Here is an 18,853-nt window from a genome sequence, read left to right on the forward strand (position 1 = left end):
CCAAGGTCAGAGTGCCAGCATGGCTAGCTTTTGGTGAGAGCCCTGTGCCAGATTGCAGGTGGCTAACTTCTCATGTCCTCAAATGGCAGAGAAAAAATGGTAAGATAGCCCTCTGGGGTACTTTGATTAGGGCAGTAATCACATTTATGAGGGTACCACCCTCATGACCTATCATTACCTCCCACAAAGCTCTAGCTCCTAATACTATCACACAGGGGGTTAGGATTTCAACATAAATTTGGGGCACACAAAATTGAGACCATTATACTGGTTGAACAGAGGCTTCCCCTGGAAGTTTCTGAATTGTAACTGCAGATGAGGATCATCTAGATCTGCCATGGCCATGACTAGCCTCACACAGTTGGTAGCTTAGAGAATAAATCCAGCAAGCAGAGAGATGCACTGATGGGAGGTACTAAAAGGGAAATAAGTATGGAGTCATAGCACCATGGAGGCCCTGGTTTAGTTCTTATAGCCTTACTCCAACCCCACCCTCTCTGCAGTATAGTATGCAAAGTCATTGCTTTCTCCCTTTTCCTTATGTTATTATGAATTGGTTTCATTTAAATGTCATGGAGTTCTGACTTGTAGAGTGGAATAAGTTTAGAGTTGAGACCCTATAAAGCTTATTCTTCTATTAATATAGTTGTATCAGTGTTCATTTTGGGAGCCCAAACAGTGTCACGCTGTTGGTTCACAGCAAAGTAGAGGTTAACTAACATCCCTAGACATTTTTCAGATAAATTACTGTCTAATTATATTTCTGCCTTTCTGCAATGGTCAGTTAATTCTTTTGAATAAATTTAAGATTTTATCTTTGTCTTTCTTAAGTTCCAGCTTGGTGGTTATAATCCCATATTCTAATTTATGTAAAGTTTGAAAGTTGCTCTTTGTCATCTAACATGTTATCTCTCCCTTCTGAGTTTATGACATCTGCAAATTTGATATATGTGTGTGTTTTATATCTTCATATATGTGTACAAGTTATACATGTTTAAACATGTTGAAAAAATTTGAGTGTTTTTGACTTTGCAATTTTCCTTCTAGGCATTAATCCTCTCACAGATGCTTAAGAAGGCATGTTGAAGGCTGTCCTTTGTAAAATTGTTCTAGAGAAAAATGGGAATAACCACAATATCCCATAATTAATAGAGAAATAAACATGTAATATATTTATACAATGAGCTACATTACTATAATTAAAAGAAGTGAATCACAGTGCTAAGTATGAACACTGTTATTAAACCATACTGATGACAAAGAACATGTGTGGAATGACCTGCATAATGCAACATAATATTGTCACAAAATGTTATGTAACAAAATGTTAAAAATGGTCAATTCTACACAATAGGAACATCAGTAATTATTATTGCTATAGACTGAATATTTGTCCCCCCAAATCTGTATGTTAAATCCTAATTCCCAGTTGGATGGTGTTTGGAAGCAGGGCTTTTGGGAAGTGTTGGGTCATGAGGGTGGAGCCCTCAAAAATGGGATTAGTGCCCTTGTAAGAGAGATCCCAGAGAGGGCCCTTACTTCTTTCTGCCATGTGAGGTTAAGCAAGAAGACAGCCCTCAATGAACGAGGAAGCAGGCTCTCACTAGATAAACAGAATCTGCTAGCACCTAGATCTCAGACTTTCATTCTCCAGTATTGTGAGAAATGAATGTCGTTGTTTAAGCCACCCAGTCTACGGTATTTTGTTATAGTAGTCTGAATGGACTAAAGCAATTATATTATACTGTGATTTATTATATTTTTAAAAAAATCTTTGGCACTTCTCACAGTAGCATCCATGAACATGATTGACCTACTTAATACATTTATCAAGAAAGCAAGTGAATAGGACTAGTTTATTAGTCTTCTTGGGCATTAAAGAAAATTACCTTTACCAAGGTCCTTGCAGTTGAATCTGGATCATGTGACTGGATTCTGGCCAATGAAATGTAGATCTGGCCATGAAACTTCCTGCATGATCCTTTATGTTCTTTCTTTCCTTTCATAGTGACAATGGAGACCAAGGAAGGAGTTACCACTCAAAAGATAGCCATCCAGGGCACCTGTCCCACCTACATCAGACTATGATGTGAATGACTAATAAATCTCAGTTGTGTTAAGTCATTGAGAACCAGGAGATTATTTAGTGGTGCTTATCCTTTGATGTACCAGCTCTTCTACAAAGATTTATTCCTTGAGATAGTATTATCAGACAGTAAAGGAAAATAAAACAGATAATGTTATGCTATCTTAAATCAGCTTTTAACATTTTTTACCCTTTTCACTTTCCATTATAATCTATAGACACATTTAAGGAGAGTTGTAATTAACTTGTTGCAAAATAATTTTGAATAATTATTCTCTCAGGATAAGATTTCTGAAGAAATCTTTTTCCTTTCTTTTGAGAGTTATTTTAGGATACATTCTTGAGGTACAGACATATTTAATTTTTTCTAAAGTAATTATATCAATTTTCAATACCATCAGCAATTTTCCTGCAGTATTATGGCCTTAGCTTTTAGTAATTTTATTTTTTTAATAAAACTTGTTACACCTTTCTGTATATAAAAATATTACAATCTGCTGTGGGAACTTCAGATACTATAGGAAAGTTTGAGGAAGAAAGTAAAAATCATCCATATTGCTACTGTCTGGTACCTATTGATGACATTTTATGTGGAGCCCTCGGGTTGCATGTGCACGAACACACACACTTGAGCACACACACAAAAATGTTACATATAAATATTCCCTATATAACTTACCTTAGCAATATATTATGGGTGTTTTTTATGCTAACACATACAGATCTCTGTTGTTTTAAATATGAGCTGATCTTTTCAGAAATCACTAGCCAATGTGGTTATTTGAATTCAGTTAAGATCAATTAAAATTATATTATATTAAATTAAATTAGAAATTCCGTTTCCTCAGTCCCACCGGCCCTATGTCAAATAATAGCCACATGTGAGTAGTGACTACTGTACTGCACAACACGGATGTAGAACATTTCCATTAATGCTGGAAAGTCTGTTGCACAGCACTGTGATTCATTTGTAAAGGTTTGCATTGGTTTATCGGACAAATCATCTATTCCTGACAATAGGTTATCCCCTGCTTATTTTTTCTCTATTCTAAACAATACTGCAAGGAATATTTTTGTAGTGATCTTCAGGTAGATCAATGATCACTTTCTAAACTTTGAGGTGAAGCCTAACTCCAACATAACGGCACATATCAGTCTCAGCTCTGACCCAGCTCTTGCTACACTCAGTTCCTGATTTTCTTTCTTTGACTTTGCTACCTCATTGTTAATCACATCTGGATTCTGCATTAGTCCTTTGATCCTGCTAGAATCAAAATATAGTAAAAGAGTGCTTAAATAACAAACATTTACTTCTCAGCGTTCTGGAGACTGGGAAGTCCAAGATCAAGGCATAGTAGATTCTGTGTCTGGTGACAGCCTTCTTCCTGGTTCATGAGGGCTGTCTTCTTGCTCTAACCTTATATGGCAGAAAGGAGAGGATCTCTTTTGTCAGGTCACCAATGTCATGCGTGAGGGTAGAGCCTAATCACCTCCCAAAGAGCCCATCTCCAAATGCCATCATACTGGGGCTTAGGATTTCAACATAAATTTTGGGAGAACACAAACATTTAGTCTATAAGCAGATACCTTGTCCTCTCATGTTTTAACTGTTGTTTCAATAGGCTTTTTAAATCTTTATGGTCTCTATTTGTATTAAAAAATTCTTTTTACCTTTCTTTTTACTCTTATAGAGGCAAGCTTTCACAAAACATTCTCCTCATTTACCTTATACTTCTGTATAAGTCAGTTTAGGCTAGATTGTGCTACAGTAACAACAAAAAAAACCCCTCAACTTCTTAGTGGCTCAGAACAATAAGATTTTTATTTTTCACTCATACTATAGCAGTTGGCTGGGGTTCACTTCTATGAGAAGGAGAAAGAGCTTGGCAAATTCATACACTGTTTTTTTTTTTTTTAAAGATCTTATTTATTTATTTGAGAGAGAGAAAGCAAGCATGAGCAGGGGAAGAGGCAGAGGTAAAGCAAACTCCCCACTGAGCAGGAAGCCGAATGCAAGGCTTGATCCCAGGACCCCGGAATCATGACCTGAGCTAAAGACAGACCCTTAACTGACTGAGCGGCCCAGGCACCTCTCACTTGCTAACTCTTAAAGTTGCCTTCCAGAGGGATAGACTTGACTTCCAGTCACACTTGAATGATCAAAACAAGTCATACCACCTTGCCTAACTCTAAAGAAGAGGGAAGTTCATATACCTGAAAGGGCAATTGGAACACTTGGTAGAAAGCAATAAGGATGCATCCAATATTTATTTTGTAAAGGCATAATAATTTAGTAAGGATAATAATGCCTAATGGGTACCATGTGCCAAACATTTGGGAAGTATTTTACATTCATATCTCATTTAATCTTTATGATCTTAATTTTTTCACAATGATTACCCTTATTTTATAGATGAGACATAGAAAGGTTAAGCATCAAGGTTGCATAGCTACTAAATGGTAAAACTGGGATTCCAGTTCTAGAAATTGCATGCTTAAATACTTCCTACATTACTTTGTGTTGTTTTTTAGGTTCATACTGGTGGTTTTTTCCTTTCTCATCTTTGTATGGGGGATATTTTATCCAGATAAAATCTTATCTTTCTAGATAATGCATAGGTAAGCTTCCTTCTATGGTTTTTTGGGTGCAACCTGGCTTTTCCCCGTGGAAAGTAAGTAGAGGGCTGGATGAAGCAACATCATATGAACAGGTCAGTCCGTATTACCTAAGAAAGGCGCCAGGAGCCATCAACATTGAAAACTTGAGTATTTTGCATAAATATTCTCTATTGAAACTGCTGCAGAAGCCATGGCTTCACTGAGCTGTGGGAGTATCCAGTCTCTTGGAGAGGGTCTTTCCAGTCATGTATCAAGCTTTAGGCTTAGGGCAAAGGAACACTATTAAAAATAACTTCGATGAGAGAAAAACCCTTTGGCCTGTGGGCTTTCTGCTAGATGTGGCTGTAACTTTATACTCCCAAACTGCTGCCTTTCCTTGTTATTCATATTTGATTAATTCTTATCTCTCCCATGGTATGCTTTTGCTTTTAGAACTTACCCCTTCAAATCAGGAGAATTTCTCCCTTCAAGTCCATATTCACCTTACTAGTACCATTATGATTTTCCAAATATGAGCAAATGACCAGGGGCGGCATGACGATTTCTCTGCCTTTTCTTGCCAGCGGGTCTATGTATATCCCTAGTTATGGAGAAATTGACTCTAAGTGTGGCTATCTTCCATCTGTTCTGAACCTGCTCGAGGGCCTTGCCCTAATTCCCCATCCACTTCCTTTCTATAGCTGCCTTTGAGAAAAGGTAGTTCTTTCTTTTCACTGTTGATACCGAAGCTGGCAGGAATTCCTCACTTTGTGGTTCATATGTTGTTGGCACCATTCCCTGGGTCGCAGAGGGTCACTTTGTGTTCACCCCCATCTCTTTCCTCTTTGGTCATTTCAGTGACTTCCCTGGTGGGGAGGTGGGAGTGGAGATTGTATTTATGTTGTCATCTTTCCTGTGAGTCTGGTTTTTATTTTTTTCAAACATTTTTTTAAACTTAGCAGATGTTAAAAAGTTGCTTAAATTTGCATTTCTTGATTACAAGTTAGTTTGAACATTTTCCCAGACATTTGTTTCCTATTTGTATTTTCTCTTGTGTAAATTTTGTTTGTTTGATACTTGATCATTTAGCTATTGCAGTCCTATGGGTAGTTTCTAAAAATATATGTTGCATTCTGAGTCCATTAAGGAATCATTCCTTTCTATCACTGTTGATGCAAATATTTTCTTTTTAACTATGTTTCTTTTGCATTGTATATACATTTTATAATGGCTTTCTGTCATGTTATCACTCTCTAGAATTGCTTTCTTTCCTAATCTCTTTACCGAGTTAGTGGCTGACTCTTCTCCCCAGAATGTGGGTTCCTTGAAGGCAGGGACCCTGTCTACCCTATGTCTGTATGCTGTGTACTGGTTCACCTATACACTGACTTCCCAGTACTTAAAAGAGTGCCCGGCACACAGTGGTTGCTTAATAAATGTTCATTATATAAAAATATGTTTTATTGCTTCAAATCCTCCAAAATGACCGTATCTTCTAAATGGTATAAACGTTTGTTTTTTACCAGATTGCTTGATTAAATGAAAGCACTTAAGATTCTTTAATTTTACTGGCATACATCTACATTGTTTACCCTCAGACTATAATCTTAACCCCGTAAATTGTTTGACATTTCTTTCTTTCTTTCTTTTTTTGTACTATTTTTAAATCACATATTAAATTATTGTGTTCCATGAATTAAATTTCCTAATTTTGAAACATTACCATGTGAGTTTTATTATTATTGCTTAAAATAAGATTTAAAACAGATTTCATGAGTTTAATTTTCCCTCATAGTTTTTCTTTTAAAAATATTCCTTAATAATTGTACTCATATTCTTTCAAGTTAATTTTAGAATCATTTGGAGGTCATTACTGATGGGTCCTCATAATTGCTACCATCTTTTCTAAATGCCTACAAACTAAATAATTGTTAATTTGGTTATGGATTGGCATCAAACTTCTTAGTTTGTCATTCCTAGTATCCAGCTTTCCTGCCTTCTAAACCTCTGAATAGTCTCCGGGTATTGTATGTAAGTGATGAATCACTGAATTCTACTCCAGAAATCAATATTGTACTGTACGTTAACTAAATAAAATTTAAATAAAAATAAATAAATAAAACTCAGAATAGTATTTTCCCATCTCTGAACTTCGGAAGTCTCTTCCATTTTTCATGATTTCTTGAAGGTTAATAACAGTAGCTATGAGATTGCACCTGCGAGTTTTGTTGGTGTCCTAGAGTGCAATTCTGTATGGATTGTTGATTAAAACTTATTAAATGAATGAAGGGATTTTTATATGGTCTTCATTGATGTCTTAAGTTGCAATTTCCACCCCATATACATTCCACCCTTCTACTTTAACAACTTTAATCATAGTTAAATCAGAAAACAAACTCCTCTTTTAGATAACCTATATAGTCTTCCATTCATTTTCCATATTCTTTCTTTTTTAAGATTTTATTTATTTATTTTGAGAGAGAGAGAGAGAGAGAGTGAGAGCAAATGAGTGTGTGTGTGGGGGAGGGGGGCACAAGAGAGGGAGAGACACTCTCCAGCAAACTCCCTGCTGAGTGCAGAGCCTGACACAGGGCTCAATTTTTTCACAACTCTTAGATAATGACCTGAAAGAAAGCCAAAAGACGAACCTTAACTGACTGAGCCACCCAGGCACCCTTCCATATTCTCTCAATAAAAATAAAAGCACTTATGTTCCAGGTTCAGTTCTAGGCTTGTGGATTTTTTTCACTTAGTGCTAAAACAATGGTCATTGTTCTTGCTTTTGTGTATCATAAAAGCCAAGGTTTTCTTTTCTTTCCTTAGTCCTAAAAATAACTAGAAGGAGGGAGAAAAAGGGGGGAAAAACCCACTGGAGTTTCCTAGCCTTCAGATTTCTAATCAGAACTGTTGAATATTTAGAGACACATTTGAATTATTTTCCCCAGCTTTGTCATTTGTTCCACATTCATCTAAAGTGGGTAGCAATTTGTGGGCTCAGGGATCCTTGTCAGACTTGCTGCCACATCTTGGATATACGTTTCAAGACCACAAAGCTATGCGATTGTTTTTTCAGATCTGAGCCCCAGTGGAAGGAACTGACCAGCCACCTTGATGAGTCACTTCCCTTTGGGGAACTAGCTGTGTTCTTCCCCGAAATCTGAACCTTTAAATTCTTCCTAGCAGTCAGTATAGGGTAATCCTACATCATCTGGAAGTTTACAGTTAATCTCCAAGAGGAGACTCAGTGTGCTTTCTCCACTTATTCTTCCTTCAGTCTTAATATCCTTCTCCCCTGACTTGTACCATTCACTTCTGTAATCAGTACCGGTGGGTACACTTTACTGCTTTCTCTTTGCATTCTTTTATCCTCCGTTTGAAGAAGTTATCATCCTCTTTTATAAAGGTAATTGGGAGGATATCTCTCAGCTCTTTCATTGTATTCTTTTCTAACAGGTTGCATAAACAGCAAATGCACTTAAGCCTTTGGCATACACTTTGAAGTTCCTTAAAACAGTTCCTTTGGTATTCATAATTTTGATGATTGGATTAACAAACTCACCCTTCACCCTCCATGCCCTCCCCGCCCCCCCCAGGAGCTTTTTCTGTAGAGTTTGTATATAGAATGTAGAAGACTCAAGTTGTTATGGAGATTATAAAGTTGAGAGATACAAATGTGGACTGGACTTCTTATATATATAGGAGTCCATAAAAGAAGTTAGAAGTTTAAACTGCATAAAAATGGTACCACCTAAGGGAAAGACAAATTGAATCAATTCAATTTGTTCAATCTGTTCTCCCTAGATAGTGCTTGGCTGGACACCACCAATATTGGCCTTGATGATTTCCTTTTTTGTTTGTTTTTGTAATTGACCAACTTTCTCCCTCCTTAACACCAACATTTACACAATCTCAAAGCTATGATAATGCATTCAAAGATGTTACCTCAAAGTTCTATTGGCCTGAAAGCCATCCTGCCTCTGTCAAGGGTCTCTACATAGATATGTTCTGACTAATAGTTCTTATTTTGCAATTTGACATTCAGAAGGCAATCTATTTTTGCTGTTGCTAAGAGTCGCCTAATTGTGACTTCCCAAATTTGTGTAATTCTAACTTAAGTTTGCCTTCTTTTCTCTAGACAGAAAGGACATAAATTTAATTTGAAGTTAAAAGAATCTTTTATTAAAAGGACCATTGTCCAAGAGTGGACAATGGACTGAAAACATCCAAGCATTGTTTGGTGACTATCAGAAATGGTATAAATGTTATTCTAGCAGTTAAGGGGAAGTTGATTCCATTTTCCAAAGATCCCTTAAACCTTAGACTCTTAAAACTAGCAGAGAAGTCATCAGAAGATAAATCTAAGAGTTGATATAGGCCAATGGCACACAGTCTCTGAAATGAAGATGAAAATGTCAGGAACAAAAGATCTTAAAGGCTATTGTTCTCACCATGTGAAGGGGGGAAAACATAGCTTTATGAGACTCCTGGCTCAATAATCCTGCAGAAAAATCAGGTCATGCTGCACTTTAAAAACTCTTAGATAACCTTTCTGGCCTGTCAAAATTAGTGGAGAAAATTTTAATGATACTCAGATCTATTGATGTTTTATGCGCTGAACTTTCTTGGAGAAATCAGGGGACAACATACCATTATAAAGTTTAGCTTTACTTCTCTCTTACTGACATAAGTTTTGATCACATATCTCTTTTTTTTTTCTTTCTTTCTTTTTTTTTTTTTGGAAATAAAAATGCTTTATAAAATGTCATCCTTGAGAGTTTTGGTCGATGTTTTCAGGGTCTGTCATTTTGGTTAGCCATTAGATGGCTCTGTGTCATTTATGTCAATATATGAGAGTAATTGACCAAGAAATTTCATTGACTGATAACGTTGATCATTCATACACAAGTGTCTAGATGTTTCTGCAGTAATGTTTTTTAGAGGAACAATCTCCCTAACTTGCCACTTTCCACCCCTGAGAAAAGTAAGTTGTTTCTGAAGAATTATATGACCTTTGACCTCACCGCAGGAGGGAAATGAAGAGTGACCTCTCTGTGGGTAACCACGAAGTGGTCCTTTGGTTATGAACTCATCCAGAGTTGACTTGCCAATGTTTGTGTAATAGTTACACAGAACCTCGAACACTGTGGGTGCATTGAGAGGTATCTGGGAAATGTAATGTACTTTAAATTACCAAGAAGTAATTTGATCTGAATAAGGCAACTCCAAAGAGAGCTCATTATGTTTCACCAAAATGCAATTGCAAACTGTAATTGGATTTCTTTTTAAGATGAACAGCAAACCCAGGGAAGTGGTGCATTTATCATTTTTGTCAATCCCTTTCTAGAACTTGAGCACTAGGGGCGATGGCATAGTGTCACCCCTTCAGGAACAGAGAGTATCCTCTAACTCAGATAGGGTAGGCAGATATTGCTGTTACTCTTCTCTTGTACACAATATCCATTAATGGGTTTTAAGCAGAGGAGGCATTATTCAGTGGACATTTTTAGAAGGTTAATCTGAGAGCAATGTTTAGAGAAGACTGGGGGTCAGAAAAGAAATTAGAGGAAGATAGGAAATGAGACTGTTGTACTAGTCCAAACCTATAATATTAGGGCTTTGGACGTGGGTGGTGGTGGTGGGATTGGAATGAGAAATGTGAGTATGAGTAATAAGTCCATGTCACTGTGTCCACAGCATTTAATTACTTGTTGCATATTGGGGATGGTGTATAATGGAAATAACCCTCGTCTAAGTATTAGGAAAAAAGAGGTTTTCAGGGCAAGGTTGAGGCTAAGTTTTCTATTTTATGAAATAAAGGAATTGAACTAGATGAACTCCAAATGCTTTCTGGGCCTAACATTTTGAGATAGGAGGGTTTTAAGGCATTATAAATTTGCCCTCCCTCCATGTAGGGAGGCTTCGCATTGGAAATATACAGTTGCTATTTGGTATCTCCCTATTTGGTTTCTTACTATCACCCAAGCACCCCAAATAGATCTGTGCTAATAAAGGCCCTCAGTTTGAAAACCATATCAACCTTTCTGACCCTTCTCCAGCATCAAAGATTGTCTGTCTTAGATGTACTTATGTTGGTGGACTGTCTCCCAAACTAACTTATAGCCTATAATGGCTAATACATTTTTTTCCCTCAGAGATAATATTTTATCTTTGTATAGTCAGCCCAATTTTCAGAAGTATATTTCGTTTAGACTTTTCAGGAACACTGTGAGGCATATAAACATTGGGGGTATCAGTAGGCCCGTTCTACAGATGAAGAAACTGAGACTCAGGACAATTAATTAGGCTGTACAAGATCATACACCTAATAAGTGGTGAAGATGGAATGGAATGTATATTTTCTTACTCCAAACCCATTACATTTTCCACTCCATGTGCATATTCGTGGATATTTTAAATCCCTGGGCCCGAATATGGAAGTATTTTTGGGCCAGGGGGATTTGAAACCATTGAAAGATCACCATTTGGCCTGCTTTCCTACTTCCAAATATAGTCCCTGCAACCATCTCATTTTGAATAGTTCTGACAATATACTACCTAGTAATCCATAGCAATAATGATCATAATCACACTTTCTCCCTGACCATCCCAAAGAACGTTTAGTGTATTAATGTTGTTAATTAATCTTCATGACATCCTGGCAAATGAAGCAGATTGCAAGTAGGATGTCCCACTTGGCTGACTGGGAAGCTGAGGTAGAAAGCAAGGTTACAGAGCTGCCTCAAGGTGAGAATAAATCAGCAGAGCTGGTGAGCCAAGAATAGCCTTTTCACAGCTGAAGCTTAAAAGTCTGTTGGGAAGGGGCTCTTGCTATTCTTCTTAGAAGATTACTGTTCAGACACCAGAAGAAAAAAATGTCACTTTAAAGCCGAGCTTTTCTTTGCTTAGTTATTTTTCAGTGCTCTTGAATTCACTATTTCTCTTCTGTGGGGTTCCCACCCTTTTGCAACTGAGGTGACTCAATCTTTCTCTCTTCTGGGAGAATATGCCTAATTGTCCTATGGATGACAATTTCCCTTACCCCTGTAGTGTCACCTCCCCTTTATCTTCTCTCTGGGTTTTAATGTTTTTTTCTGAAATTTGTTCATTAGTCTTTGCTTCCTCTACTCAGGAACCTAGAATGGAGTCCTGTCTTTACAGCCTACAATTCTCCATTGTGGGGAAGAGTAGTTGTTTTCAGTGCTGTATTTCAATATTTTATTTTCATCAGAGAGAAGACAGAATGACTTCATCTGTGTTAAAAATGATGATTGTGTCCATAATCACGTGCCCAGTCCAAGCTCTCTGTGGTTTCTGTGGTTACTGCGGCACTGGAAGAGTGGCCTGTATAGCAATGACTGATTGCCCTGTGGTGAGGCTAAGGAGGAGAGTGTTGTTTCTCTGTGGCAAGGAGTCCAATTTCACTGGGGGAAAGGGAATGGGATTCCTGTAGGCTGACAGGAAGACCATGGTAATCTGTGGGAATAGGAACAATTACGATGCTCTCTTGTTGGGAAATGTGTTCGTCTTTAACCTTGAGCCTGACCAAAGAATCCTTTATGATTTACTTTGACACTGTATTTAAATCCCCCACAATAATTAGCTATCTTTCAAACATCACCAGGAAATGGGTTATCAAAACAATATTACTATTTTTTTGGTAAAACTATCTTTAAAAGCCTAAGCCACTTAGCTCAGCAAAGATAAAGAATGTCAAACAAAGCCCACACCAGAACATCACCAAAATGTTTGCTGGCCCTTTTCTCAAAATCACTGTATGTGACATTTTCTGGAAAGTTTCATGTGATCCAGATGAGTAGTATAGGATGGGAAAGAGCCCAAGTAATCTTTTTATGAAGGTCTTGCTCAATACGTACCTTGTGTGACTTGAGACAAGTGAAATGGTAGAAGAGGAAATTAACATGCTGACAGAGTTCTGGCAGTTTCAGGGGCAGGGATAGAAAATAAATGCTATATGTGTTGTCACCTGCCATCTCCAAGTTCATGGCAGACATCACTAATGGATCATATGACTCTTCCCTACTGAGCCTGTTCTCAATTCATGGTCTTTTTCCCCATGGCTAAACATAGCCACAAGCGAATGATAGGACTATTATAATTCCTGTTTTAGGCAACCTGACTTGCCCTATTTTCCTACAGAATAAAGCCAAAAAAGCAGGATGAAGGGAGTGGTCAGGACAAGTTGGTGTTAATATAGTTTAGGTATTTTCCAAGAGATCTGGGCTAATCTGATATCTGGAGCTATGGTGGAATTATCTCCAAATTCAGGACACTTAATACTGCATCATTAACAAAAGAAAGGCAATTAAAAATATCAATGTTTTACCTTTAGAATTAAAATTTGATAATGCAAAGAGTTTGGGGAAGGTTTGGGGAAATGTAGTCTCATTCACCTTGGGATAGTAGAAATTGGATGTACTAGAATTTTGGAAGTCACTTTAGGAAAGTCCAAAACAAAAACTAAATGCACATATCACTTGTCCCAGTAATCCCACCTAGAGATCTGTTTCCACAAATATTTAAAGATATGTATTTTAAGAGTATCACAGCATTGATTGCAAAAATAAAAATAAATGTACAATCTATATTTGTCTCACTAGAATATGATGCAGATAAAATGGTAGATGGCATTGTTTCTTTATAATCATTCAATTCGTTTTCATCCTGGCTATGCCTTATTGCTCCATTGGCTTCATGCTTGGCCATATAACATGTCTTGCCTATGAGATGTGAGTTAGTATATTTGCCACATTCTAAAATGTGATTGCCTAGCTTGGCTGAAACCCTTTTCTCCAAATCTTTATCACATGAGCTTAATGTTACATAGTGACTACTTTATCAGCTTAGATTACAAAATGAGAGAGTGAGTTGAACAGAGCTTATTGGGGAAGAGGCAGATGAGCCCAGCTAAGTCAAGTGATGCCCTTAGAACTATAGCTGATCTGTAACTATCATGTAGCATGAGTAATGAATAAATATTTGTTGTAAGCCACTGAGATTTTGAGGATGTTTTTTATATAGCACTGCCGAACAAAACCTAACTGATACATCTAACTTGGAAAAAGTGTCAGGGATAAGCTAAGTGAAAAAAGTGTATAACCTAACAGCATAACCAATATAATTGACATTCAAAAAATCTATCTATCTCTATCCATCCATCTTTGCCTGTATATGTATAGAAAAATACCTGAAAAGATGTATAGAGAATCATCAACAGTAGTTACTTCTGAAATGGTTGAAGGCAGAAGGGGAAGAGGGATGAAGCATTTAATATTTAATTTGTTATTTTAACTGCTTGAGTTTCTCGTCAAAATGGGTTACTTTTAGAAATAAAAATATTAAGGAAGATTTTCCTTTTTAGCCTTTGCTATTTTGGGTATTTGTTCTAATTTTGATTATTGATTTTATTATGTCATTATACCTTTATTATGCCATTATACTGTACTGTGAGTTCTGGTGTGGAAAAAAAATCCACAAGAAATGTCAAGGCTCTGATAAAGAAAACAAAACCAAGTTCTATATTCATTACTTAGAGACATAGCTTGAAATCTAACCCGAGATTAGTCCCAAACGCTGAGAAATTAGGTGGAGAAGAGTGAAGGGCTTCTGGCAGTGATGAGTTGCTGCCTGGGTTTGTGTTCCCAAGTCACCAGGACAAAGACAAACACAGGAAATCTGAAAACAGATTGGCAAGTGATTTCTCTCTTCTTCCTCTCCCTCTCTCTGACCAGATTTGACTCTTTTTTCTGTGAAAAGCAAGGAATCATAATCATAGTGTGTTTAAGATTTTTTTTTTCTAATTTAAAAAATAACAAAAAAGCCTAACCCCAGACAAAACTGAGAAGTAATCCTTTCCCTAATCTATCCCAGACCAAGAAAACTCATCTTTCCTTTGTCTTATTCCTTTGTGATTCATATACTGGAAAAACAAAGATCTCTTTTCCCTTGAGGCCATTGTTCCTACAGTTTCCTCTCCATAGAATATCCCTCCCTCACCTCTTCTTTTACCTCAGTAATTCCTGGTAATCTTCAGAGCTCAGATGTTACCTCACCCTGAAGCCTGCTCCGCCCTCAAGGCTAGGTAGCTGCCTTCCTGTGTGTCCCAGTATCACAGCATACAAAGAGCGTGGAGCTATCATGTTCTGCTGTAAATGCCCATTTTCCTGTCTTCCTTGTGCATTGAGCTTTCTAAGATTGGGCACCGTGGTTTATTTATCTCAATATCCCTAATAACTCATCCTGTGCTTGGATTGTGACAGGTGCCCAATAAATATCTGAATATTTATTCAATTAACAAAGTGTGATGGTTTGATAATCTGTATTCAGATGTTAATGTCTAACGTTTTAGGAATTTTTGCCTTTTAATAAAAATGGGCAGGAATTTTGGATTCTTCTATTAATAGGCTCTTAGAGCACTTTTTTTTTTTCCCAGAGCGCCTTCTGACTCTTAGAGTGACCAAATATCTTGATTTGGCTGAGACTGAAGGGTTTCCTGGGATATGGGAATTTCAGTGCTAATGTAGGAATAGTTGTGGGAAAATTTGATGGCTGGTCACTCTCCTTTTCAATGAATCACGTAAGAACCACCAGTTCTTCTTATACAGAGATCAAGGCCAACTGTACCATCCTCCTCTCACTAGAGCTCAGAAAGATCACCACAATTAACATGTTACTACCAGTATTGCTATTTCTCCTAGACCTCAGGGGATAGTTTCATCTTCATTTATAACACATAAAAGAATGCTGATTGAAATCTTCCATTCCTTTCTGCTGTGTCCACAAAAGGTTATCAATCAATGCAAAGAGCATATTAAGAAAATAGTGTAAGAGCTTAGAGGGCAGGGTTTCTGGCTGTTTTTATAGTGCCAGGAACAGTACTGAACCAATGCTGCCTTCTTAACTTTCTCATGCCAGCAGTGGTGATGAGAGAAAGAAGGGTTTCAAGGCTGCTAGTCATGTTCCAAGTTACCACAAATCATGCAGTCTGGCTAAGAGTCAAGGATCCTTAAGCAAACATAGCTCAAATAGTCTTTCAAGGAATGTTGATGTGCTCTGGCTAAACAGACAAGCTCTTGTCTCTGTCAAGCCTGCAGGTTTCTACCAGAAGTCAAACTGCCTTCCCTGTAATGGGAAAAGGTTGGCTAAGGCCAGCTGGTGGGCACAGCTGTGACTTACAGGGATTTCCAAATCCAGACTCCAGCAGGAAATCAGTTCTCTGGCTGGCAGCTGTGCTCCAGCTGTGATGGAGCACAAAGGGCTCTCCCGGAAGACAGCTGAGACCAAACCAGATCCCTGCTCCCAACTGCTCAGTCTTCTCCAGAACATTGAAGTTTTCTCTGGAAGCATCAGATTACATGAAACAGGGACATTCTCCAAACTGTGGCTTGGCGAAGCTTTGACCTCTCCACAGTTTTTGTTTCTTCTCTGTGCTTTCCTCTGAGCTTGCTTTTGGGGCCAGTTAGAGGCTTGGGTGCGATGGGGCAAAGAGAGCATTAACTTGAAAAGAGTAGTGGTTTATTACCATTTATTCAGTCAACAAATATCTCCTGGGCACCTATTCACAGCTGTGTTATTCTCAGTGTCAGTGGGCCCATAATAAACAGTTACATCTGTGACTTTCCTCATTTCTTCTGTCCACTAGATGAGGCCCTTAGAGCATGTTGGGTATGAACACCAGGGCAATGTGTTTCTAGGTAGAAGCACTATCTACCAAAGAAATGTCTTCAAAATATTTTCTGGAAAGATAACATGACAGGATAATTGTTAAAAGTGATAATAAAATGTTAGAAGTATCAGTTTAAAGGTAAGACAGTGAAATACAGGGAGAAGGAGGCAGAGGGAAAGACATCAAAGATTGTGTAGTCCAATCCTTCTTCCTTCCCCTATCCTTATCTTAGGCTTGCTCTCCTGATGTTATTACCTAGCTAAGCCTCTTATTCTGGGGATGTTCTTGATGCCTGCCTTTGTTGGCTTCTCCTGTGGCTCTGGGTAGAGCTGACCCATTAGAATGGGAGAGGTAACCTTCAGTGGTGAGATGGCAAGCAGTATCTGTCCCCACAGAAAGAAAAGAAGGAATGTCTCCTGTCTTAGCTACTATTGCAAGCTAATAGTAGCTACCCTAAAACTTAGTGGAATAACACAGTTACTCTGTTTTGCTCACAGATTCTATGGGCCAAGAATTAGGACAGTACAAAGCAGGGGTGGTTCATTTCTGCTCCATTATGTCTGGCACCTCAGCTAGAAAAACCTGAAGACTAGAAGTGATGTGATAAATGGAGGCTGGAATCATCTGGAAGCATCTTTACTTTTACCTTTATTTTTTTTTAGAAGATTTTATTTATTTATTTGAGAGAGAGAGAGAGAGAGAGAAATAACAAGAGTGGGGGGAAGGATAGAAGGAGAGGGAGAGAGAGTATCTCTCAAGCAAACTCCATACCGAGAGTGGAGTCCAACAGTGCTCCAAGCCATGACCCTGAGATCATGACCTGAGTCGAAATCAAGAGTCAGACACTCAACTGACTGAGCCGCCCAGCACCCCTACTTTTATCTTTAAAGGTTGACGCTGGCTGTCAGCTGAGCTATAGGCTGGAGCACCTCCATGTGGTTTCATCTCTCTATAGTCTCTCTGAGTAGACTAATTGCAACTATTTTTCCAAGAGCAAGTTTTCCAAGACAGTAAGAGGGCATGGCAGTTGAGGCAATAACAAAATTCTATCCGAGTTCAACACAGAGGAGACATAGATCCCATCACTTGATGAGGGTAACGTTGTAAGATAAGCATGTGGGATGGTAGATATTGCTGTGGTCATCTTTCTAAAATACCATCTGCCACATCTTTCTAAGTTAAAAGTTTGAGAAAAGAGGTTAGAATTTAGGTAAGGCTGGGGAACTGGAAGAAATTAATTTTTTTTCTTTGGAATTCTTCTGACTTTCTGAATATGCTCTGCTGATTAAGCCTCCACACCTTTACCCTTGCAGTTCACTCTGCCATGTATGTACTTTCCCATCTTCTTTGTTAGGCATTCTTTGATTTGATGTCCCACACATAATTCTGTTGGCACTTCATTGCTAAAATCTCTTCTGATGAATCAAGATAGAATTAACCACACACTTCCCTATTCTCCAAATAATAACTAAAATGTAATGAGCACTTTACTATGTACCAGGCACAGTTCCAAGTAATTTACATGTTTTAAATATTTTACTCTTCCCAGCAAGCCCATAAGGTAAAGAACATTATTATTACTCATATTTTACAAGATGAAGAAACTGAGGCACAGGAAAATTAACTAATTTGGCTAAGGACATGCAGCTTAAAAATGATGCAACCAGGATTTAAGGCAGAGCCAGACTTTAAGCCAGACCCACTGTGAGGGACAACTGGGGGAAAGACTTCAAAATGAAGTTCGTAGAAAATATTTACTAAGTTATTTACTCAAAGAGAGGAGGTAGGAGGTGAAGCCAAATTCCTGAAACCTTCATCAACTCAGTCCTTTCAGTGATTTTAGGGACTCTCCCCAATAGTGTACAACGAATCAAAGACCCGATTAAGATCAGATGTCAAAGTACTAACCGGAAAAATTTTCTAGCAATGCAAACCTACTTGTAGAAGAAGAGCATAAAAGAAGACTGAGAACACACAATTTAAAATCATTATTTTTGAAATATCTCTGCGAAGTCTGGGAAGGGTTAAGAATATGATCGTCTCTTTTCCTTTTCTCCCCATGGAAGAAAAGTAGAATTTTAAATAGCTCCTCTTCCCCTGCTTGGCAGTATTCTGACTTCGGAGGATGCCTCTAATTGCTCAGAAGCACAACCTTCTCTCCTTGAGAATCCTGGCAAATGATGTAGGCATTTTACTGTTTCTTTGCAGGTTTCCTTGCCCTCCTTACCTTTCTTCCATCCAACACACATCTGTGCAGTCACTAAGCATGAGTGAGGGTTTATTTGACATCATATTCCAGGCACACTTTTTTTTTGGGGGGGGGGGAAGAGTTTCTAAAGTGAAAGGGGCAAAGGATGTTTCAATGTCATTGGGTCATTTTAATTTTTCTTGAATGGAAATAATTAACTGTCGTCTGATTACATGGGTAGTTAGCATCGAATATGCATATGCCTGATTCATTTGGAGAGAATTACCAGTCAAGATGC

This window comes from Vulpes lagopus, chromosome 9 (assembly GCF_018345385.1).
Source record: "Vulpes lagopus strain Blue_001 chromosome 9, ASM1834538v1, whole genome shotgun sequence".
In the NCBI taxonomy this organism is placed as follows: domain Eukaryota; kingdom Metazoa; phylum Chordata; class Mammalia; order Carnivora; family Canidae; genus Vulpes; species Vulpes lagopus.